Genomic DNA, 25098 nt, shown 5'->3' with positions numbered 1-25098 from the left:
TAGATGTTTTTCTGGAATTCCTTTGATTTCTCCATTTTCCAGCAAATGTTAGCAATTTTGGCCTCTTCTTCCTCTGCCTCTTTGAAAACCAACACGTTCTGGTAATTCTTGGTTCACATATTGACGGAATCTAGTTGGCAGAATCTTTTTTTTTAAATTTATTTTTGGTTTTTGCCATTAACTTTTATAAGATTTTTGAGTTCTAAATTTTTTCCTCCCCCTCCCCCAAGATGGCATGCAATCTGATATATAGGCCATACACATACAATCATATTAAACATTTTGGCTGGTCATGCGGCGCCCGCACAATGCCTGGATGACTCCCAGAATCATGGTGAAGGATGTGAACTAGCAGGAGTTCGTCCAGACCTAGGCTGCCTTCCTGAAAAAGTCAGGGAAGCTAAAAGTCCCCAAATGGGTGGACACAGTCAAGATGGCCAAACATAAGAACCTGGCCCCCTATGACGAGAACTGGTTCTATACCTGGGCTGCCTCCACGGCCCGGTACCTGTACCTCTGAGGTGGGGCCGGCATGGGATCCATGACCAAGATATATGGGAGCTCCAGCGCAATGGGGTCATGCCCAGTCACTAATGCAGGAGCTCCAAGAGTGTGGCCTAGAGGGTCCTGCAAGCCCTGGAAGGCCTCAAGATGGTGAAGAAGGACCAGGGTGGGGACTGAAAAGGGACAGAGAGACCTGGACAGAACTGCCGGACAGGTGGCAGCTGCCAACAAGAAACATTAGGACAAACCACACTAGATTCACTAATAAATTGCCTTGTTCTTAAAAAAATAAAACATATTTCTACATTAGTCATGTTGTGAAAAAAGAATCAGAACAAAAAGGAAAAAAACCACGAGAAAGGAAAAAAAAAGAGAAAATGGTATATTTTGATCTGCATTCAGACTCCATAGTTGTTTATCTGGATATGGATAGCATTTTCCATCATTAGTCTTTTGGCATTTTCTTAGAGATCATTGCATTGCTGAGAAGTTTGCTAACAAAGTTGGTCACCACAGTGTTGCTTTTCCTATGTACAATGTTCTCTTGGTTCTGCTCATTTCACTCAGCATCAGTTCATGCAAGTCTTTCCAGGTTTATCTGCCTAAGCTTGCAGAATCTTAAGCATAAACTTGCTGACCTGTAAAATGAGTAAAATTGTTTAGTAATTTGAACATTCTTTGGCATTTCCCTTCTTTAGGACTGGGACATAAACTGATCTCTTCCAATCCAGTGGCCATTGCTGACTATTCCAAATTTGCCAGACATATTGAGTGCAGCACTTTGATAGCATCATCTTTTAGGATTTTAAATAGCTCAGGCGAAATTCAGTCACCTCCACTAACCTTTTTGTTAGTAGTGTTTCCTAAGGTATACTCTAGATCAGTAACCACATCATCATGGTTATTGATGATGTTAGGATCTTTATTGCATAGTTCTTCTGTATATTCTTGCCACGTCTTCTTAATCTCTTCTATATCTGCTAAGTCCATACCATTTGTGTCTTTTATTATGCCCATTTTTGCATGAAATGTTCCCTCAGTATCTAGAATTTTCTTGAGATCTCCTGGCTTTCCCATCCTATTGTTTTCTTCTATTTCTTTGCATTGCCCATTTAAGAGAACTTTCTTACCTTCATTCAGATGGGTATATCTTTCCCTTTCGCCTTTACCTTTCACTTTCCTTCTGTCGTCAGCTATTTGTAAAGCCTCATCAGACAGCATTTTGCTTTCTTGCTTTTCTTTTTCTTTGGAATGTTTTTTGTCACTGTTTCTTACACAATATTGTGCACCTCTGTCCATAATTCTTCAGGTACTCCATCTACCAGATCTAATCCCTTAAGTCTATTTATCACTTCCACTTCATATTCATAAGGAATGTTAATTAAGTCATACTTATATGGCCTGTTGGTTTTCCCTATTTTCTTCTGTTTAATTCTGAATTTTACAATAAGAAGTTCATGATCTGAGCCAAGGTCAGCTCCAGATCTTGTTTTAACTAAATGTATAGAGTTTTTCTACCTTCAGCTGTGAAGCATATAACCAATTATTGTATCTGATGATATCCATGTATAGAGTCACCTTTTGGGTTGTTGAAAAAGAGCATCTGCTATGACCAGCAAGTTATCTTGACAAAACTCTATTAGTCTCTGCCCTGCTTTATTTTGTACTCCAAAGCTAAAATGCCTGTTATTCTAATTATCTCTTGATTTCCTACTTTAGCATTCCAATTCCGTATGATGAAGGGGACGTGTGTGTGTGTGTATTTCTAGAAGATGTTATAGGTTTTTGTAGAACTAGCCTCTTCTGCATCAGTGGTTGGAGCACAGACTTCTAGTGTGATATTGAACAGTATGTCTTGGATTCGAGCAGATATCATTTTGTCATTTTTGAGTTTATACTCCAATACTGCTTTTCTCATCCTTTTATTGACTATGAGGGCCACTCCTTTTTCTCTAAGTGATTCTTGCCCACAGTAGCATATATGATGATTATCTGAATTAAATCCACTCATCCCTGTCCATCTAAGTTCACTAACACCCAAGATATCAATGTTTGATCTTTTCATCTTCTGTTTGAGCACATCCAGCTTACCATTGAGCCATCACTTGGAGCAAAGATTTTAAAAAGAGAAAAAAGAACAGGTCAGTAAAGGAATACTACATCAACTTCTAGCACTATGTGCAATACTGAAGACTGATAGTTCTCACTCTGCAAAGACAGAAGGGAAATTCATCTTATTGGTTCTCCACTGATGCAAGCTCATTCACTCTAATTACGTAGTGTTCAGTTGGTGCATCTTCTTTCATCTATCTGTCTGGGTGATTTACCTTGAGCTGTCTGAGCTGACATGCAGATATAGCTGTTACCATAGTGAAGGTGTATCAGCAGTCTGGTGTCAGCTGTCTGGAGCAAGCACAATGTTGGGACTTAAGCAACTTTAGATATTGTGTTTTGTCTGGTAAAGGCTGGAAAATTATAGTAATTGATCCTTAATTGTCACAATTTTGAAAATAAGTCAGCTGAGGGGGGGAGAAGCCAAGATGACAGCTGGAAAGCAGAGAATTGCTTAAGCTCTCCCACAAATCCCTCCAAATACCTGTAAAAAATGTCTCTGAACAAATTCTAGGGCTGTGGAACCCACGAAATAGCAGAAGGAAACAGGTCTCCAGCCCAGGAGAACCTGGATGGTCACTGGGAAGGGTCTCTCACACGGTGCTTGGAGCAGAGTGCCAGGACAGACCAGACTGGGAGTGGGCAGAGAGACTTAGGGCCATGAATCATTGAGCTGTGGCAGTTATCAGACTTCTCACCCCACAAACGCCAAAGACCATGGAGCAGGTTAGTGGGTAAACTGCTAGAGCAGTCCGGAAAACAGCCCTGGGGGTGGTGAAGGTAGTGCAGGGGTGGAGCTCCAACATCAGCTGCTTCTGGAGTCCCTGGCTCACATGGTGGGAGGAACCAAGTGGCAGACCAGAGCGGGAGTACAGGGCTTGCTTTGCCCTGTTTGGAACTGGGTCGCAATCCTCTTTGGTGGTTCTTGGGGGAGGAGGAGCACTGCTGTGGCAAAGCTTGCAGTGACAGTGGAGTAGAAGTAGCTCTGAAAACAGCAGCACAGCCCCCAAAGCTTGAGACAAAGCACTCTTTACTCCACAAGCAGTCATACCCTGACAAAAAGCTCAAAGGTCAAGTAGTTGGCTGGGAACATGGCCAGGGAGCAAAAAACGATGCAGACTCAGACTCTTGAATCCTTTTTTGGTGACAAAGAAGATCAAAACCTACAGACAGAAGAAGTCAACAAAGTGAAAGAGCCTACATCAAAAGCCTCCAAGAAAAATATGAACTGGTCTCAGGCCACAGAAGAGCTCAGAAAGGATTTGGAAAAGCAAGTAAGAGAAGTAGAGGAAAAATTGGGAAGGGAAATGAGAGAGATGCAAGAAAACCATGAAAAACAAGTCCATGATTTGCTAAAGGAGACCCCCAAAAATACTGAAGAAAATAACACCTTAAAAAATAGACTAACTAAAATGGCAAAAGAGCTCCAAAAAGCCAAAGAGGAGAAGAATGCCTTGAAAGGCAGAATTACCCAAATGGAAAAGGAGGTCCAAAACACTACTGAAGAAAATACCACCTTAAAAATTAGAGATTGGAGCAAGTGGAAGCTAGTGACTTTATGAGAAATCAAGATACTATAAAACAGAGCCAAAGGAATGAAAAAAAAAATGGAAGACAATGTGAAATATCTCATTGGAAAAACCACTGACCTGGAAAATAGATCCAGGAGAGATAATTTTAAAATTATTGGACTACCTGAAAGCCATGATAAAAAAAAAAGAGCCTAGATCTCATCTTTCAAGAAGTTATCCAGGAAAACTGCCCTGATATTCTAGAACCAGAGGGTAAAATTGAAAGAATCCACTGATCACATCTTGAAAAAGATCCCAAAAAGAAAACTCCTAGGAATATTTTGTTGCCAAATTCCAAAGCTCCCAGATTAAGGAGAAAACACTGCAAGCAGCCAGAAAGAAACAATTTGAGTATTGTGGAAACACAATCAGGATAACACAAGATCTAGCAGCTTCTACATTAAGGGATCAAAGGGCTTGGAATATGATATTCCAGAGGTCAAAGGAGCTAGGATTAAAACCAAGAATCACCTACTCAGCAAAACTGAGTATAATGCTCCAAGGCAAAATATGGATTTTCAATAAAATAGAGGACTTTCAAGCTTTCTCAGTGAAAAGACCAGATATGAATAGAAAATCTGACTTTCAAACACAAGAATCAAGAGAAGCATGAAAAGGTAAACAAGAAAGAGAAATCATAAGGGACTTACGAAAGTTGAACTGTTTTGTTTACATTCCTACATGGAAAGATTATGTGTGTAATTCATGAGACCTTTCTCAGTATTAGAGTAGCTGAAGGGAATATACATATATATAGACACAGAGCACAGGTTGAATCGGATATGAAGGGATGATATCTAAAAAAATAAAATAAAATTAAGGGATGAGAGAGGAATATATTGAGAGAGGGATAAAGGGAGAGACAGACTGGGGGTAAAGTATCTCATATAAAAGTGACAAGAAAAGCAGTTCTGTTGTAAGGGAAGAGGGGGCAGGTGAGGGGGAATGAGTGAATCTTGCTCTCACTGGATTTGGCTTGAGGAGGGAATAACATACACACTCAATTGGGTATCTTACCCCATAGAAGAGTAGGGGAAAGGGGATAAGAAAGGGGGGATGATAGAAGGGAGGGTAGATAGGGGGAGGAGGTAATCAAAAGCAAACACTTTTGAAAAGGGACAGGGTCAAGGGAGAAAACTGAATAAAGGAGGACAGGTTAGGATGGAGGGAAATATAGTTAGTTTTTCACAACATGAGTATTGTGGAAGTATTCCACATAATGATACATGTGTGGCCTATGTTGAATTGCTTGCCTTCTTAGGGAGGGTGGGTGAGGAGGGAAGAGGGGAGAGAATTTGGAACTCGAAGTCTCAAAACCAGATGTTCAAAAGAAAAAGTTGTTTTTTCATGCAACTGAGAAATAAGATATATAGGGAAGGGGGCAGAGAAATCTATCTTGCCCTACAAGAAAGTAAGGGAAAAGGGGGTGAGGGGGAGTGGGGAGACAGAAGGGAGGGCTGACTGGGGAACAGGGTAATCAGAATATAGCCCATCTTGGAGTGGGGGGGGAGGGTAGAAATGGGGAGAAAATTTGTAACTCAAAATCTTGAGGAAATCAATGTTGAAAAATAAAAAATTAAATAAATTTAAAAAACACACCAAAAATAAGTCAGCTAACGTAGCAACCAAATTTTGGTTTTGTATTCTCTTTGTATTTGTATGTGTATGTTTTCCCTGTTAGAATGTAATCTCAAGGGGTCTGTTCTATTTTTGTTTTTGTAACCCCAGTGCTTGGTAAAGTATTTGTCACACAGATGCTTGATGGACGTTGATCGATCTTGTAGCTAATTACACAGTGGACTCTCAGTGAATGTTGACTATTGCTGACCATATTTGAACAAATTTATCTCATTTACAAACCAAGTTAGGAAATAATTGTTAAGATAAAAAAACTTTCTGAAATGAGAAATAATAAATTATATGTTGTACTTTAATGGCCTTCCCAAGAAGTCCTGAGTGCCTTCAGGCACTTAATTAGAATCAGACCATAACCTCCTGTCATTCTTTCTTTCCCAAGGACTTACCCTAATTCTTTATAGGTTTATAGGTTCTTAACCAGGAAATCCAATCTCTGCATCCCTTCGTACTATCCCAGTACCTTTCTTCCCTTCACTTTCTTCCCTTTAATTCTGATGCTATAGTTAACAAGTTCAACTCCAAGCTTATGCCCTCGAATTTCTCATCCTTCACACCTTGCCAAACCCTACCATCTCTCTGCTCAGTCTGCTGCTGAAGGTAACTAAAGGAAATCACCAAACTGAGCTGAGTAGGTCCAGTACAAATATTTTCTAATCTCAACTGAACCCTCATCTCAGCAAGACAATCCTTACATTTCTCCTTACGTATTTTTCCATTCTATTATCCACAAAAGCTATTCCAAACCTCTTTCCAAGCCTCCCTCCCACACTGTCCCATCTCCTCTCTCTTTCAGCAAAGGACATCTCATATTTTCCTGAGACAATAAAGACCATTACCTGTGAGCTTTCCTTCTCTATATCTGAAAAAATTCCTCAACATCATCCTCCATTCTCTCCTCCTTTATTCCTGTTTCTGATGAAGAGATGGCCTCTTCATCAATGCCAACTTTTCTATGAGCACATTTGATCTCATCTCTTCTAGTGTTCTTCTGCCCCTAAAATATTGCCTTTCCCTGAATCTTATCTCCAGTCTCTCCATATCTATAGGTTTTACATTCTGCCAACAAACAAGCTCAAGTTTCCATCATCTTAAAAAAAACAAACCCCAAACCCTTTCATCACTTCAAGCTATCACTCTTTATCTCTCTCCCATTTCTTGGCCAAAATCCTAGAAAAAGCTCTCTATACTTGTGGCCTCTACTATTAGCCACATCACTTCTCTGTTCTAAAAACCAGTGGCTATTACCTCTAGAACAAAATACGAACTTCTGAGCTTGGCCCTTTAAGGCCCACCACAGTCTGGCTTCCACCACACAATTATTTCATTTTAATCCCTTTCTTTTATTTCCTATTACTCTCCCTGTGTTCTAGCCAATTTGGATCATTCTCCAAATTTGACATTCCATCTCCTGCCTCATTTGTATCAGATGCAAGTCAAGTCCCACTAAACTGGCTTACTTACTCTTCCTAATACATATATGACATCCTAGTTCCCATCTGTCTCTGGGTCTTTATACAGATTATGTTCTCCCTATTTGAAATGTGATATTTCCATGACAACTCTGAATAAGCTCTTGCTTCCTTTAAAGTTTAGCTTGAATACCACCTATTACATGAAATCCTATATTCACCTCACCCAATTATTGTGGTAAACCACCCAGAAATTACTTTGCAGATATTCTGAGTTAAATTTTCTACATACATGTTGATTTCCCCCAACAGAATTTAAGTTCTTTGAAGATAAGTTTTATTTAATTTTTTTTCTTTGCCTCTCTAGTGTCTAACTAGTACAATGCTTAGAACACAGTAGGTGTTTAATAAATGCTTTTCAAAATGTAGAAAAAACAATATTAACCCTCGAATACTCAAAGGCAGATTATCTAATTTACACCACTGACTACTTAACTTGGAGTCTGGAGGACTGGAATTCGAATCCTCCTCAGACATTCCCCAGCTGTGCAACACTGGTCAAAGTCACTTAACTCCTGTGTTACAGTTTTTTTATTGGCAAAATGGAGATAATATTACCTACCTCACAGGGTTGTTGTGAAGAACAAATGAGTTAACATATGGATCTTAAACTGATAGCTTCAAAGTACTGTATAAATGATATTATTTTTATTACATTAGCATCTCTTCTGTGGATTCTCTAGTCATACTTAACCTTCAGCCCAACAAAAGCTAGTAGAAAAGGGATCTAGGTAGAAGCCTGTACCATCCTTTACCTCGATCTGGCTCAGTCACCAGGAAAACTTAGATCTCTCTCGTCTGTTGTTTCCCTTATCTAGGTGTAAGGTATATAGACAACACATTTATAATAGTAATGATGATGAATCCATCAATAATTCTTATATGGTAGAGACATTAGCTCCTCTCTTTTGATCCAGTGTTTGGTTTTTGCCCTGTTTCATATTAATAGACATTACTATCAATAAAAAAATTATAACTTGTATGTTCTAAGAGATGTCAGAAATAAATGTCATCCAGCCATTGGTGTTGTTAGAATGCATTCTAATACAACTTAAAATGGTTTGAGCAAACAAACAAAAACTCCTTGCTTACTGAAATCCCTTTAACTTGAAAACAGTTTAATTTTTAAATAAATCATTTAATCTGGAATCTGGGACTTTCAAAGTTCTAAAAATATTTGATGTTAAATAATGACTATCACTAGGAGACCTAATTATTATAGATAGCAGGCTTCATGCTTCAAATAGAAACAATTATTTTTGACAACTTTGGCAAAAATAAATTGTATTTTTTTAGCTCCCAAATAAGAAGCAGGTTTAATAACTCAGGTCTAATAAATGAATAACAATTAATTTTAAATTAATAATAATGTATAAGTGAACCATAGCCTTGCCATAGCCTTCAAGAACCCAGGGTCACTTCCACAAAAATTCTACTCTAATATTTTATTAGGGCAACAAAGTGACTCTTGATTTCTTAAAGGAGATGCCAGCAGAGTATAAATTCGGCTAGGCGTAGAACTTTGGTAGATAAGCTGGAAGGACTTCAAAAATATAGTTCTGGCAACATAATGATCTAGCTGTCTGAGAATGAGGAAAAGTATGGAATGCATCATCAAAATCAGGTTGATTACTTAATGGTGAGTGCTTTGGTCACATGAAACAAAAGAAAGATACGAAATGGCTCTTAGTACTGTCTACAAAGCCCCATTCAGTTCCTCAGTGAGGATGATGGTGTTTCAGAATAGAGGACTAAGACACAGCCCTTAGATATTCTTTATATATTACAAGTTAGTGCTCTAAATTTTATTTGTCCAACAATCAAAAAGCTTATCTACTACTGGAGAAATTGAACCACAAACAATATTAACACTACCTCTATGAGACCAGAATACAAAGAAATTGCTGCCAGATTGAAAGAAGACCAATAAGTTCTTTTTAGAGAATGAAATAAAGGAATTATTTCATTTTGTGGCCTAGGTCAACAAGAAATATTTCATGAATCATTTGGCAATCTTATCTTGTGGTGTTTGTGATGAACATAAAAATGTGTGACTGCTATCATGGGGCAATTTATGAACCAATATCTATTGCACATGATGGTCAAATAAAGAAATTTTGTGAAGAACCTGATGAGGTCTTCACAATTAAGTCAATAAACACCATATATTGAATTCACTTTAATGGTTATTTCACTGGGGAGGTGGACAGAGGGGAAGATGGTTAAAAAATTAAAGAAAATATGGTTTGGGTTAAGAAATGCATTTGGTTTCTCGACTACAAAGAAGCTTCATATCTAAGGGGCAAGAGAAGAACCAAGGAATCACCAGGAAAAAAAAGAATTTCCCATTGACAGTGACCACTATGAAGGCCAAAGTAGCCAAGAATCTTCCACAGCCAGCAAACCCTGCATCTCCTTAAAGAAAAGAAGGATAAAGGGAATTCAACAAACATTTATTAAGTATTTTCTATGTACCAAGCACTGCTCTAAGTGGAAAGATAGTTCTTGCTCTCAAGGGGTTTACATTCTAATAGAGTCAAATTGGTATGTAGGAGTGGGGCAGGGGGAAGAAAGCAGTGGAAGAGTGTAATAACAACCACCCTGGCATACCCAGGATGGCTGCTAGTGCAAGTGCTACAGCAATGCTACTTGCTGCTACTGTGGCTGTGTAAGACCAATAACACCAGCATACAGGAGGGCTGCTAGCATAGATTCTTTGATCTGCTTTTCTAAGGAAAGGAACTTTAAGGGGTTGACAATCTTACTTTAATTAAACATACATATACCATTCACTTAGTTCAGGGGGAAAAGCCAGTACCCTGAACTTTGGAGAAAATACAAATAGAAATTACAAGCAGAAATTATGTAAACAGAGCAAATAACACCAACCAGTCTCTCCACAACAATACATACATAGTTACCAGAGAGAGAAGCAACAACATCTAGGATTTTCAAAGCTGGGGTCTCCTTAACAACAGCTACTCAGAGTCTCATCTGGTTAAATCACATGACACTCCTCCAATGAGTGACAGTCCCAGGCAAAATGCTAACCTCAGAGTATATATACCCTTTTTCAGGGTCAGAGGGCATCACTACCATGTGACTCAAGCTCATGGGACTTAGGCTTTCTTGTGACTTAAGCAGGTCATCAAAGACTCCTGATTCAATTAAAGACTCTTGATTCAAACAAAGGACTCAATCAAAGGCACTTTATTGCCTTGGTGCTGAGAAGCACTCCAAAACAAAAGACAACAAAAAGTCCCACTTTGCTTGCCATTACATTTGAAAGGCAAGATTCATCAAAGGTACTTGACTGTCTTAGTGCTGAGAAGCACTCCTAAACAAAACAAAGGCAAAAAGTCCCACCCTGCTTGGCATGGTTCTTTTATCTGTTTTACTAAGGAAAGATAGCTGTTTCATGGGTCAACAATCTTACTTTATTTATGCATATATCATTCAGTTAGTTCAGGGGGAAAGACAGCATCCTGAACTTCAGAGCAATTACAAACAGAATTTACAGACAGGAAAAAATAACACAAATCAACAGAGAGGCTTCTAACTGTCTGACTATAGCAATACATACAGTTACCAGAGAAGACGCACAAACATCTGGGTTTTCAAAGATGTGGGTGGGTGCTCCTTAATGGCTACCCAGAGTCTCATCTGGCCAGATCACACAAACACTCTTCCAGTGAGTGAGCCCCCAAAGTAGAAGCTCACCTCTCACAATATATAGTCTCAGCTAATAGGCTCAGAGCCAGAATGCATGACAACCTGACTCACTGCCTAATTAGCTTGTTCGTAAAAGGTGTACAAGCCTTCCTGTAAGCAAGCTTCCCTTAATGGGCTCCACATGAGGCTGATTAATGGGTGGGGAAAATCTTACATCCCTCCATTAACATTACAAAGAGGGATGAAGGGAACAAGATTTTGAAACCTGGAAGCCAGTAATAGGGAAGATGAAGGCATAAAACAGAGGTACCAGGAGTAATTCACTAATTAGAGAAGGAGGCGGGCCTTAGAGAGGGATATTTTAGATTGAGAAGGATGTGAGGATGGTTGGATGTTTCAGGATGAGGATGCCCTCATAACTGAGGGAAGTTCCAACAATTCCTATTTATAAGCAGCTTATATTATAATAGGACAGACCGGTACATATATAAATATATGCAGCAAAAAGTTAGGACACTATCAGTTGGGGGAATCAGAAAAGATTCATACAGAATATGGTGCATGACCTGTGACTTTCAAAAAAAAGAGAGAAGGATTGGGTTCTGGGTCACAACACTAAGAAGATGGAGGACCAGACACTTTCTGTAATCCTCATGATCTCTCAACCCTTTCAACAAAAAGGAAGTTGTATACATGACATAAAACAATTTTAGCTATCTCCAACTGGCATTTGGTAATGAAAGACTGGATCTTAGAGACATTAGGGCCGAGTATATGGATCTGGAAGTCTTCTGCATAAAGATGATAATTGAACCCAGGGAAGCTGATGAGGTCACAAAGCAAGACAGTATTGAGAGAAAAGAGAAGATGGCCCAGGATAAAGTCTTGAAGGACACTCAGAGTTAGCAGGCACCTGGAAATGGAAACTGGTAAAGAACAGTGAAACCAGGAGATCCAAAAGGAAGCAGTCTCTCAAAAACCTAGAGCTATCAGGAGAGGGTGAAGGATGGTTAACAAGATCAACTGCTGCAGAGAGTTCAATAAGGATGAAAATTGAGAAAAGGTGACATTTAAGAGATCATTTGGTGAGACTTGCCTTGGAAAAGTCAAAAGGCATAGGATTGCTTTGGTTAGGCAAACAGCATGGCAATGCTCTGTGATACAAGAGAGCTGAGCCAGAGAACTGAGGAACAAAGGGGACTGGGCCAAGATGGCAGCATGCGTGGCACTCTATTAAGCCTGAGGGAAAGGTCCAACTTCCATGTAGAGCCAGTTCTGTCCTTTAGAAGTCATCTAGGGCAGAAACCATGACAGTGAAACATGTATATTCCAGTAAGTGAAATAAGAATATCCTAGCATGGGATATCTCTGGAGAAAGAAAAGATCTTGAGCACAAGCAGATAAATCACAAGGGAATATATTAATAACAGAACGGTAAATGGCCTCTAGATCAACCAAACAAGTCCATAAATAAATACTGTGAGAAAGAGGAAAATGAATCAACACCTAATTAGGCAGAATGTGCTGTGTATTCCAAGAAAGAATAGAACCATAGCAAGATATTCCCAAATAATTTAAAGGAGAAATAAGAATTGTGAAAGGAGAATTTATGGCTGGCATATCAGAAATAACTGGAACAGAAGAACTCGGGTCAAGGGGGCCACCCCAACACACACAAAAAAAGAATGAACAACTGCAATGCAAATACACATAAGCAAAGGACAATCTAGAAGAAGAGAAACAGAAAAAGTAATAACATAAAATATTTTTACATTCAATTTTATTTTATTTTCAGTGTCATATTCTCTTATTTCTCTCCCTTCTCCCCCACCTATTGAGAAAGCAAAAAAAAAAAATAGAAAACCCATTACAAATATGAAATTATGCAAAATTTCTGCATTAGCTATGGTTTTTTTAAGCAAGAAAAAGATTTTAAAAATATGATTCAATCTGTACTCTGAGTCCATCAGTTCTCTATCTGGAGGTAGACAGCATTTTTTATCATGAAACTGTGAAATTTTTCATCTTTGAAATTGTGGTGGGTCATTGTATTGATTAGAGTTATTAAGTTTTTCACAGTTGATTATCTTTACTATATAAATTGTTACAGTGTAAATACTGTGTAAATGCTGTTACTGTGTCAACTATTCACCTGGTTCAGTTCACTTCACTTTGCATCAGTTCATATATGTCTCCCCAGGTTTTTCTGAAACCATTCCTTTCATCATTTCTTACAGCATAATAGTATTCCATCACATTCATATGCCATAACTTGTTCAACCATTCTCCAATTGATGGGTACCTCCCTCTTGTTTCCAATTCTTTGCTATCACAAAAAAAGAGCTGCTATAAATGTTTTTGTAATATGGGTACTTTTCCTTTCTTTGATCTCTTAGGGTTACAGACCTAGTAACAGTATTGCTGGGTAAAAGCGCATGCAGTATGCACAGTTTAACAGCTCTTTGGGCACAGTTCCAAATTGCTTTCCAGAATGGATGGACTAATTTATGGCTCTACTAATAGTGCATTAGTGTGCCTGTTTTCTCTCATCCCCTCCACAATCTGTCATTTTTCTTTACCGTCATCTTAGCTAGTCTGACGAATGTGACATGGTACCTCAGAATTGTTTCAATGTGCATTTCCCTAATTATTAGTAATTTAGAGCATTTTCCATACAACTATTGATAGTTTGGATTTCTTTCTCTGAAAACTGCCTGGCCATATCCTTTGTCCATTTATCAACCGAGGAATGGCTTTTATTATAATACATATTTTAAAAATGAGACCTTTATCAGAGAAACTTGTTACCAAGATTTTCCCCAGTTGCCTGCTTCTCTTCTAATTTTAGCTGCATTGGTTTTGTTTGTGTAAAACCTCTAAATTTTATGTAATCAGAATTAACCACTTTATCTCCTGTGAACCTCTCTATCTCTTGTTTGGTCTTGAACTCTTTCCCTATCCATATATACCAGGTAATTTCTTCCATGTTCTACTAATTTGCTAATGATATCACCTTTTGTCTAAAATATATATCCATTTTGAGCTTATCTTGGTACTACAGTATGAGTTGTTGGTCTATGCCCATTTTCTGCCAGTCTACTTTCCTTTTTTCCCAATTGTTTTTATCAAATAGTGAATCTTTGTCCCAACACCTGGGACCTTTGAGTTTATCAAATATGATGGTACTGAGTTCTTTTGCTTCTGTATATCGTGTACCTAATCTGTTCCACTGATCAATTACACTATTTCTTACCTACTACCAAACTGTTTTGATGATTAAAGCTTTGTAGTATAGTTTAAAATCTTGTACTGGTAGGCCCCTTTCCTTCTTTTTTCTCCCCCATTGTTTCCTTTGATATTCTTGACCTTTTGGTCCTCTAGATTAATTTTGTTGTTATTTTTTCTAGCTCTATAAAGAAATCTTTTGGTAGTATAATTGGTATGGCACTGAATAAGTAAAATTGTCATTTTTATTATATAGGCTTGGCCTACTCATGGGCAATGAATATTTCTCCAGGTATCTGTCTTTCTTTGAATCGACTGTTTTGTAATTGTGTTCATATAATCCCTCTGTGTGTCTCAACAAGTAAATTTTCAAGTATTTTATACTGTTTATAGTTATTTTAAGTGGAATTTCTCTATTTCTTCCTGCTGGGTTTTGTTGGTAATATAAAGAAAAGCAAATGATTTGTTTCGGTTTATGTTATATCTTGCAAATTTGCTGAAGTTGTTGTTTTGATTATTTTTTTTAGTTGATACAGCTAGAGTTCTCTACGTAAAACACATTATCTGCCAAAAAGTAATATTTTTGTTCTTCAGTGCCTATGCTTATTCCTTTGATTTCTTTTTCTTGTCTTATTGCTATAGGTAGCACTCCTAATACAATACTGAATAATAATGTTGATAGTGGATATCCTTGTTTCACCTCCAATCCTACGGGAAAGGCTGCTAAGCTTATTTTCATTACAGATAATATTTAATCTTAGTTTTAGATTTTACTAATCTACTAATTCTATTTATTTCTATGCTTTCTAGTGTTTTTTTAAAAGGAGTATTGTATTTCATCAAAATCTTTTTCTTTCTATATCTATTGAAATAATCATATGGTTTTTATTGTTATTGTTATTTGTTATATGGTTAATTATGCTTATAATTTTCCTAATATTGAACTAGTCCAACATTCCTAGTATGCATCCAGTCTAGTCATATTTTATGTGTAAATATATTGTTAACTCCTTGTTGGTATTATATTTAAAATTTCTCCAACAAAATTCATTAGCAAAATTTCCTTTCTCTGTTTTGGCTCTCCCTGGTTTAGATATCAAGACTATATATATTTCATAAAAGAAATTTGGTAAGAATCCTTCCTTACCTGTTTTCCCCAATAGTTTACATAGTATTGGAATTAATCATTCTTTAAATGTTTGGTAGAATTCACTTGTAACTTCATCTAGTCCTAGGTTCCTCTCCATTCACCCTCAAGGAGCTCACTGATGTCTTGTTCAATTTCTTTGACTAAGATAGGCTTACTTAAATATCCTATTTCTTGTTCTGTTGATCTGGGCAATTTATATTTTTGAAAATAATTAACCACTATCAGTTTTACTGGAATATAGTTGGACCAAACAGTTTCTAACAATTGCTTTTATTTCATCTTCATAAGTTGTGAATTCACCCTTTTCATTTCTGATACTGTATATTTGCTTTTTTCCTTTCATTCTTTAAATCAAATTAACCAATAGTATGTCTATTTTATTTTTTCCTTCAAAAATCTGCTCCTAATTTTATTAGTTCAACAGGTTTTTTTTAAACTTTCAATTTCATTAATTTCTCCTTTCATTTTCAGGATTTCTTTTTTGGCATTTAATTAAGGGTTTTTAAATTGTTTATTTTTGAAAAGTGTTTTTAAAAAATGCATACCCAATTTGTTGATCTGTTTTCTCTTTTATTGACATAAGCATTTAAAGATAAAATTTTTCCCTTACATATCATTGTGGCTGCAACCCACAATTTTTTGTATGTTGTTTCATTGTTGTCATTACATTTAATGAAATTATTGATTGTTCCTATTATTTGTTCTCTGAACTACTTATTCTTTGGGAGTTATTTTAGTTTCCAATTAATTTTTAAACTATGTTTCAAAGGCCATTTATTGAATGTAATTTTTACTGCATTATGGTAAAAAAAAAAGATGCATTTATATTTCTGCATTTGTTTGTGAGGTTTTGATTCCCTAATACATCAATTTTTTTGATGGTGCCAGTTACCACAGAGCATATGTATATTCCTTTCTATTCCCATTCAATATTCTCCAGAGATCAATCATATTTAACTTTTCTAAAATTCTATTCATCTCTTTAACTTCTTTGTTTTTTATTTATGGTTAGATTTATCTAGGTCTGAGAGGGGTAAAGGGAGGTCTCCTACTGGTATAATTTTATTGACTATTTCCTCTTGTAATTCTGAAGTGCTGGCTCTCCCCTGGTTTTGGTTTCCTGCCCTAGCTTATTCCAGTATAGGCTTAAGGGTAGGGCTAAAGGTTAGAACTGTGGCTTCTGAACTCAGAGCCATACAGCTATGTTTTTGGAACTTGTTCCTTACACAGATGGAACCCCTACTCACTCAAATGACTCCTCTCCTCCCTGGAATGGTGACCTATGACTGGGTAATGGGCAACAAAGCTGAATAGAAAATTTGACTTTCAAATACAAGAATCAAGAGAAGCATGAAAAGGTAAACAAGAAAGAGAAATCATAAGGGACTTACTAAAGTCGAACTGTTTTGTTTACATTCCTACATGGAAAGATGATATATGTAATTCATGAGACCTCAGTATTAGGGTAGCTGAAGGGAATACACACACACACAGAAGGCACAGGATGAAATGGATATGAAGGGATGATATCTAAAAAAATAAAATAAAATTAAGGGATGAGAGAGGAATATATTGAGAGAGGGATAAAGGGAGAGATAGAATGGGGTAAATTATCTCACACAAAAGTGGCAAGAAAAAGCAGTTCTGTTGTAAGGGAAGAGGGGGCAGGTGAGGGGGAATGAGTGAATCTTGCTCTCACTGGATTTGACTTGAGGAGGGAATACCATACACACTCAACTGGGTATCTTACCCCACAGGACAGAAGGAGGAAGGGGATAAAAAAGGGGGATGATAGAAGGGAGGGCAGATAGGGGGAGGAGGTAATCAAGAGCACACACTTTTGAAAAGGGACAGGGTCAAGGGAGAAAACTGAATAAAGGGGGACTGGATAGGAGGGAGCAAAACATAGTTAGTCTTTCACAACATGAGCATTGTGGAAGAGTTTTACATAATAATATGCGTGTGACCTGTGTTGAATTGCTTGCCTTCTTAGGGAGGATGGGTGGGGAGGGAAGAAGGGAGAGAATTTGAAACTCAAAGTTTCAAAAGCAGATGTTCAAAAAAAAATGTTGTTTTTGCATGCAACTGGTAAATAAGATATACAGGCAATGAGGCATAGAAATATCTTGCCCTACAAGAAAGTAAGGGAAAAGGGGGTGTGGGGGAGTGGGGTGACAGAAGGGAGGGCTGACTGGGGAACAGGGCAATCAGAATACACGCCATCTTGGAATGGGGGGGGGAGGGTAGAAATGGGGAGAAAATTTGTAATTCAAAATCTGTGGAAATCCATGTTGAAAACTAAAAATATTAAATAAATAATTTAAAATAAAACTTTTATTTAAATTTCATTTACACCTATACAATTTTCTTAATTCTGAATAACAAAATTTTAATTTTTAACAAGATGGAACACACAGTCATTATGCTCTGCATATGTGACAATTTCTGGAGGACAAATTCTCATACCAGAATGTCCATAGAGGAGGTCTTCTTGAACAGCTACTTTGGTACCTGAGCTATCATTTCCATTGGAATTTGTCTTGTGATGTCATGTGAAAACTGTTGCGTATGCATCAAAATCTTTTACTTTCGATATTCTTAAGGGTAGGATTACAAATGCAATCTTTCAGGCACTGAGCAGCTACTAATGCAGGTTTTTACAAAATTTGAAAATGGAATAGAGTGGTATATAACAGTAGTTAAGCTGGATTTTAATAAGAAACAGTGATTTTATAAAAACTTAATCTTTAAAATATTTCTTGCAAGTCTATAGCTCTTAAACTTCTGACATTATTAGAACTTAAAACTGCATTAAACTTTTCTGACACACTGTATGAGACCAAAAGTCATTTCCCAATAGTGGTCACATAGTGAACTCAATGGAAAATTTGATCTACAAATACAAAACTCAAGAGAGACATAAAAAGGTAAACAGGGGGAAAAACCCCCACAAACCTTATTAATCAATAAGGGCAAATTATTTTCATCTTTATATGATATCATCTTATGTATGTTATATATATGTATACACACACACACACATATGTCAGTCTTGAGAATAGCACAGCTATTATGACAATTGAAAGGGATACACATAGATTGTGAATGCCTGTATAAAATAACTGACATAAGGATAAAAAACATAAGTAAGAGATGTAAAGGGAGGGCTATGAGAGAAGAGGTAAGGAGGTAGTAGAAAAGGGTAAATTACACCAAATGAAGAGGCACAAAAACATATTATAGTAGAAGGAAAGAAGGGAGGGAGAAGAGCAGTATTTGAGCTTTACTGTCATCTGATCTGGTTCAAGAAGGGAATAACATACCCTGATAAGTATAGATATCTAACTTGTCCTACAGGAAGTAGGAGGGGAAGGGGGGAAAAAGGGAGGGGGTGGTCAGAAGGGAGGGGAGAAGTAGCAAGGGGAAAAGGGTAAGATAAGGGAGGGGAATAAAGAGGGAGGGTAAACTGAGGAAGGCGGAGGTCAAAAGCAAAACTTGGTTGAGGAGGGGAAAGGGAGAAATAAAAGCACAATCAGGGGGAAACAGGATGGAGAAAAAGACACAGATAGAAATCATAACTGTGAATGTGAATGTTAATGGGATGAACTCTCCCATAAAACAGAAGCAGATAGCAGAATGGATTAAAAACCATAATCCTACAATATGCTGTTTACAAGAAACACATTTGAAACAAGGGGGTACACACAGGGTAAACGTAAAAGGCTGGAGTAAAATATATTGTGCCTCAGCTAAAGTAAAAAAAGCAGGTGTAGCAATCCTAATCTCAGACAAAGCAAAAGTAAAGATAGATTTCATTAAAAGAGATAAGGAAGGATATTACATCCTGCTAAAAGGCACCATAAACAATGAAGCAGTATCACTGTTTAACATATATGCACCAAGTGGTATGGCATACAAATTCTTAGAGGACAGGTTAAGTGAGTTACAGGAAGAAATAGACAGCAAAACTATAATATTGGGAGACTTCAACCTCCCCCTTTCTGAACTTGATAAATCTAACCTCAAAATAAATAAGAAAGAAGTTAAGGAGGTAAACAGAATTTTAGAAAAGGCAGATATGATAGACCTCTGGAGAAAACTAAATGGGGATAAAAAGGAATATACTTTTTTCTCAGCGGTACATGGCACATACTCAAAAATTGGCCATGTACTAGGGCTTTAAAACCTGACAATCCAGTGTAGAAAGGCAGAAGTAGTCAAAACATACTTTTCAGATCATGATGCAATAAGAATTATTTGTAACAAAGAACCATGGAAAAATAAGCTAAAAATTAATTGGAAACTAAATAATCTAATTCTAAAGAATGAGTGGGCCAAAGAACAAATCAGAGAAACAATTAATAACTTCATTCAAGAGAATGACAATAATGAAACAACATACCAAAAGTTATGGGATGCAGCAAACGCAGTTCTTAGGGGAAGTTTTATATACCTAAATGCTTACATGAATAAAATAGGGAAAAAGGAGATCAATGATCTGGGCATGCAGCTGAAAAAGTTAGAAAAAGAGCAAATTGAGAATCCCCAATTAAATACCAAATTAGAAATATTGAAAATCAAAGGAGAGATTAATAAAATTGAAACCAAGAAAACTATTGAATTAATAAATAAAACAAAGAGCTAGTTTTATGAAAAAACCAATAAAATTGATAAACCTTTGGTCAATTTGATTAAAAAAAAGAAAGAAGAAAATCAAATTACCAGTATCAAAAATGAAAAGGGTGATTTCACCTCCAATGAAGAGGAAATCAAAACAATAATTAGGAATTATTTTGCCCAATTGTATGCCCATAAATTTGACAACCTCAGAGATATGGATGAATATCTACAAAAACATAAATTGCCCAGGTTAACAGAAAAGGAAGTAAAATTTCTAAATAACCCCATCTCAGGAAAAGAAATTGAGCAAGCCATCAATGAACTCCCTAGGAAAAATTCTCCAGGGCCAGATGGTTTTACATGTGAATTATATCAAACATTTAAAGAACAACTAATTCCTATACTTTGTAGACTATTTGGGAAAATAGGTGAAAAAGGAGTCCTACCAAATTCTTTTAATGACACAAATATGGTACTAATACCCAAACCAGGTAGAGTCAAAACAGAGAAAGAAAATTATAGACCAGTTTCCCTAATGAATATTGATGCAAAAATTTTAAATAAAATATTAGCAAAAAGATTGTAGCAACTTATCACAAGAATAATACACTATGACCAGGTAGGATTTATTCCAGGAATGCAAGGCTGGTTCAATATTAGGAAAACTATTAGCATAATTGACCATATCAACAACAAAACCAGCAGAAACCATATGATCATCTCAATAGATGCAGAAAAAGCCTTTGACAAAATACAACACCCATTCCTATTAAAAACACTAGAAAGCATAGGAATAAATGGAGCCTTCCTTAAAATTATAAATAGCATCTACCTAAAACCATCAACAAGCATTATTTGTAATGGGGATAAGCTAGATGCATTCCCAATAAGATCAGGGGTGAAACAAGGATGTCCATTCTCACCCCTACTATTCAATTTGGTACTAGAAACGTTAGCTGTAGCAATAAGAGAAGAAAAAGAAATTGAAGGAATTAGAAGAGGCAAAGAAGAAACTAAATTATCACTTTTTGCAGATGATATGATTATTTACTTAGAGAATCCTAGAGAATCAAGTAAAAAACTACTTGAAATAATAAACAACTTTAGCAAAGTTGCAGGATATAAAATAAACCCACATAAATCCTCAGCATTCCTATACATTACTAACAAAGCCCAACAGCAAGAGATAGAAAGAGAAATTCCATTCAAAGTTACTGTAGACACTATAAAATATTTGGGGGTCTATCTGCCAAGACAAACCCAGGGACTATATGAACATAATTATGAAACACTTTTCATGAGAATAAAGTCAGATCTAAATAAATGGAAAAATATTAGTTGCTCATGGTTAGGCCGAGATGATATAATAAAAATGACAATTTTACCTAAATTAATCTATCTATTCAGTGCCATACCAATTGAACTACCAAAAAATTATTTTACAGAGCTGGATAAAATAATAACAAAATTCATCTGGAAGAACAAGAGGTCTAGAATATCTAGGGTATTAATGAAAAGAAATGCTAGAGAAAGTGGCCTAGCCATACCAGATATTAAACTGTACTATAGAGCAGCAGTCATCAAAAGTACCTGGTACTGGCTAAGAAACAGAGTTGTGGATCAGTGGAATAGGATAGGTACACAAGATGGAGAAGTCAACGACTATAAAATCTACTCTTTGATAAACCCAAAGAGGCCAGCTTCTGGGCTAAGAATTCACTATTTCACAAAAACTGCTGGGAAAATTAGAAAATGGTAGGGCAGAAACTGGGCATAGACCAATATCTTATACCACATACCAAAATAAAGTCAAAATGGGTTCATGATTTAGGAGTAAAGGCCGATACTATAAGTAATTTGTGAGAGCAAGGAATAGTTTACTTATCAGATTTATGGAAAGGAAAAGAATTCATGACCCAACAAGAGATAGAGAGCATTACAAAATGCAAAATGGATAATTTTGATTATGCTAAATGGAAAGGTTTCTGTACAAACAAAGCCAATGTAACAAAGATTAGGAGGGAAGCAGAAAATTGGGAGAAAATCTTTACAACTAGTGTCTTTGATAAAGGCCTTATTTCTAAAATATACAGGGAACTGAGCCAAATATATAGGAATACAAGGCATTCCCCAATTGAGAAATGGTCAAAGGATATGAACAGGCAGTTTTCAGAGGAAGAAATTAAAGATATCTATAGGTATATGAAAAAATGCTCTGGATCACTACTGATTAGAGAAATGCAAATCAAAACAACTCTTAGATACCACATCTCTGCTGTCAGATTGGCTAAAATAACAAAATAGGAAAACGATAAATGCTGGAGAGGGTGTGAGAAAATTGGAACATTGTTACATTGCTGTTGGAGCTGTGAACTGATCCAGCCATTTTGGAGAGTAATTTGGACCTATGCCCAAAGGGCTATAAAAATGTTCATACCCTTTGACCCAGCAATACCACTTCTAGGGTTGTATCCCAAAGAGATCATAAAAATGGGAAAAGGACCCACATGTACAAAAATATTTATAGCGGCTCTTTTTGTGGTAGCTAAGAATTGGAAATCAAAGAGATGCCCACCAATTGGAGAATGGCTGAACAAGCTATGGTATATGAATGTAATGGAATACTATTGTGCTATAAGAAATGGGGATGATACGGGCTTCATAACAACCTGGAACAACCTACACGACATAATGCTGAGTGAGCGGAGCAGAGCCAGGAGAACATTATACACAACCAGATATATGGATTCTGTGAGGACCAACCCTGACAGACTTCGCTCCTCTCAGCAACACAAGGTACAAAGACAACTCCAAAGGACTCATGATGGAGAATGCTATTCACATCCAGAGAAAGAACTATGAAGTATGAATGCAGATTGAGGCACACTTCATGCTAGCCTTCCCCCCACCTTTTTTTCTTTTTCTCTCTTTTGTTTTTGTTTTTGGGTTGTTTTTATTTTTTTTTGGTCCTGTTTCTTCTTTAGCATGATTCATTTCATTGATCACAGTTCTCCATAACTTGACTAGTGTGTAAATTAATTCAATGCAAGTTATATGTGGAAGCTACATGGGACTCCATGCCATCTTGGGGAGGGGGGGGAGGGAGGGAAGAAAATCTGGAACTCAAAATTATGTAGAACTGAATGCTGTATACTAAAAATTTAAAAAAATTAATAAATAAATAAAAAGAAATGTAAATCAAAACAACTCTAAGGTTTCATCTGTCACACTGCAAATTGGCAAAAATGGGAAAAGGTGGGAATAGTCCATGTTGGCATGAATTTGTGAAGACAGTTTATGAGGAAAGAGTACATTTTGCCTTCTCATACATTTTCAAATGTTAGTATCTTCTGAATATAGTGTATGGTAATGTTTTCATGCAGTCTATTTTATCAACTAGTAGCTTTTAAATATAGAGGCCAAGCAACCCTTAGCTAAGACTTATGTGTTATTTAATTTCAATTATATGTAAATTTAAGTCCCCTACAATATGCCTCCAGAGTTTCAAAATGCAAAATTCTCCTGATCCTGCTCCCCATGATTGGTGGCCTCAGTGATTCCTTCCTTATCAATCAGGAGGACACTTACAAAAAATCCACAAGATGTTCTTTTCCTATCTTCCACTTCCATACATTCAAACAGCAGAACACTGATGGGGTAAGTTTTCAGAGTTGGAGCTAAAGCTTGACAGCAGAGACAATACACCATTGTTGAAACATGCCCATCTGGGACCCATTTGCATCTTGTCTCTGACACCCCTGGGCAAACTACTAATTCTAGCCTTATAGCTCTTGAATCCATTGAATTAACTGTCCACTCTGCCTGGCATAAGACTCTGCCCTTAAGAAATGCTCTTCAACTTACAAGTGCAGTTGCAGTTTTCTTAACATCTTTCTTCCATTTTGGTTTTCATCTTAACTATTTTTGTTTTTGAACTCTTTATGAGATGCTTTTCCATCTACTTAATTAACTGTTACCAGTCCGACCTAAGTCCGAATTAATAGCCCCTCCACTGAACACTTCATATTTGACCTGTACTGGATTCGAATTCTTCTTCCACTCTCTTACGTTGTTCCTCATTGCAAGCTGTGCAATAGATAAAGCATCTGAAATACCTGCTTCTCAGGCTCTGTCCTTGCTAGCCAGTCCTAGTACACCTAATTTACTGATATGACAGTAACCATACGTTATCATTATAATTTTCACTTTGAAAAACTTATCATTTTATTTTTACACTTAAAAAGTTGTACATTAAAACCTATAATAGAGTTATGTAAAAGCTAAATCAATGGAAGAGCTGGGGGGAGGGAGGGTGCTACCTTTTTTAGTTGATCATTAGGAAAAGTTAGATGAATAGACAAAAACAGTAATTTTTTTAAATTAAGGAACTTTTTCCACGTACAAATTTTATAAATAAAAAGATCTGTACATTTCTTTGAATACTAAATAAATGTATATCTAATAAACTTTACCTAAATACCTCCAGCTAGCACTGGTACAGCACTTTTATTAATATGCAAAAGATTGTACTCATTCATGTATAGTGTTCAGAGGATGTACTCATAAAACAATTCTTAATCATTTACAATTTCTAAACTGCGCTAAAGTAGATTTCATTTATATTGATTAACACCCCCCCCAATGCCACAGAGTGTAGAAAAAAGTAAAACATAAAAAACAAGTCAAAGTTGTAGAAAAAATTATTTTTGCAAGATACTTGGACACACAATATGTAAAAACCTCTGTAAACCAGTATTGTGGCAAACGCTAAGTTACTAATTTTCCATTAATACCAAGTACCACAATGCCATTCAAACACCACTACTGAATTTTTTTCGAGGTTATTATCCACCCTGCCTCTTTTAAAAATAATGAAGGTATTTGTTTTGGTTAAATCGTAGTTGACGGTCACAAATATACTTTGTAAATACTTTATACTTGTATGTTGTCAAAATGTATTTGTCAGCTCAAAAAATGCCCGTTACAAATGTGAAACATTATTACCATTTCCCAGGACCAGGATGGTGAAAATCCTCTATTTGAGGAGAAGTGGATCCAGCCCTCCCAAAACTCCCGAGAAAATACCACTCCTAACCCCCTCAAACAAAAGAACTTCAGTGAAAGCTTCCTAACCTGA

At 36.6% G+C, this 25098-nt stretch overlaps 1 protein-coding gene and 1 pseudogene across 1 annotated transcript in view; one reads left to right on the top strand and one right to left on the bottom strand.

Moving 5' to 3' along the window:
- IFNAR1 (interferon alpha and beta receptor subunit 1) overlaps positions 1-25098 on the bottom strand; it is a 60119-nt gene that overhangs the window by 33865 nt on the left and 1156 nt on the right. The window lies entirely within an intron of this gene.
- LOC118840183 lies at positions 293-25098 on the top strand (annotated as a pseudogene).

The sequence above is a fragment of the Trichosurus vulpecula genome, chromosome 2 (genome assembly GCF_011100635.1).
Source record: "Trichosurus vulpecula isolate mTriVul1 chromosome 2, mTriVul1.pri, whole genome shotgun sequence".
Taxonomy (NCBI): Eukaryota; Metazoa; Chordata; class Mammalia; order Diprotodontia; family Phalangeridae; genus Trichosurus; species Trichosurus vulpecula.
Note: the sequence above shows the minus strand (reverse complement) of the source record. Positions and strands in the feature narration are given on the sequence as shown.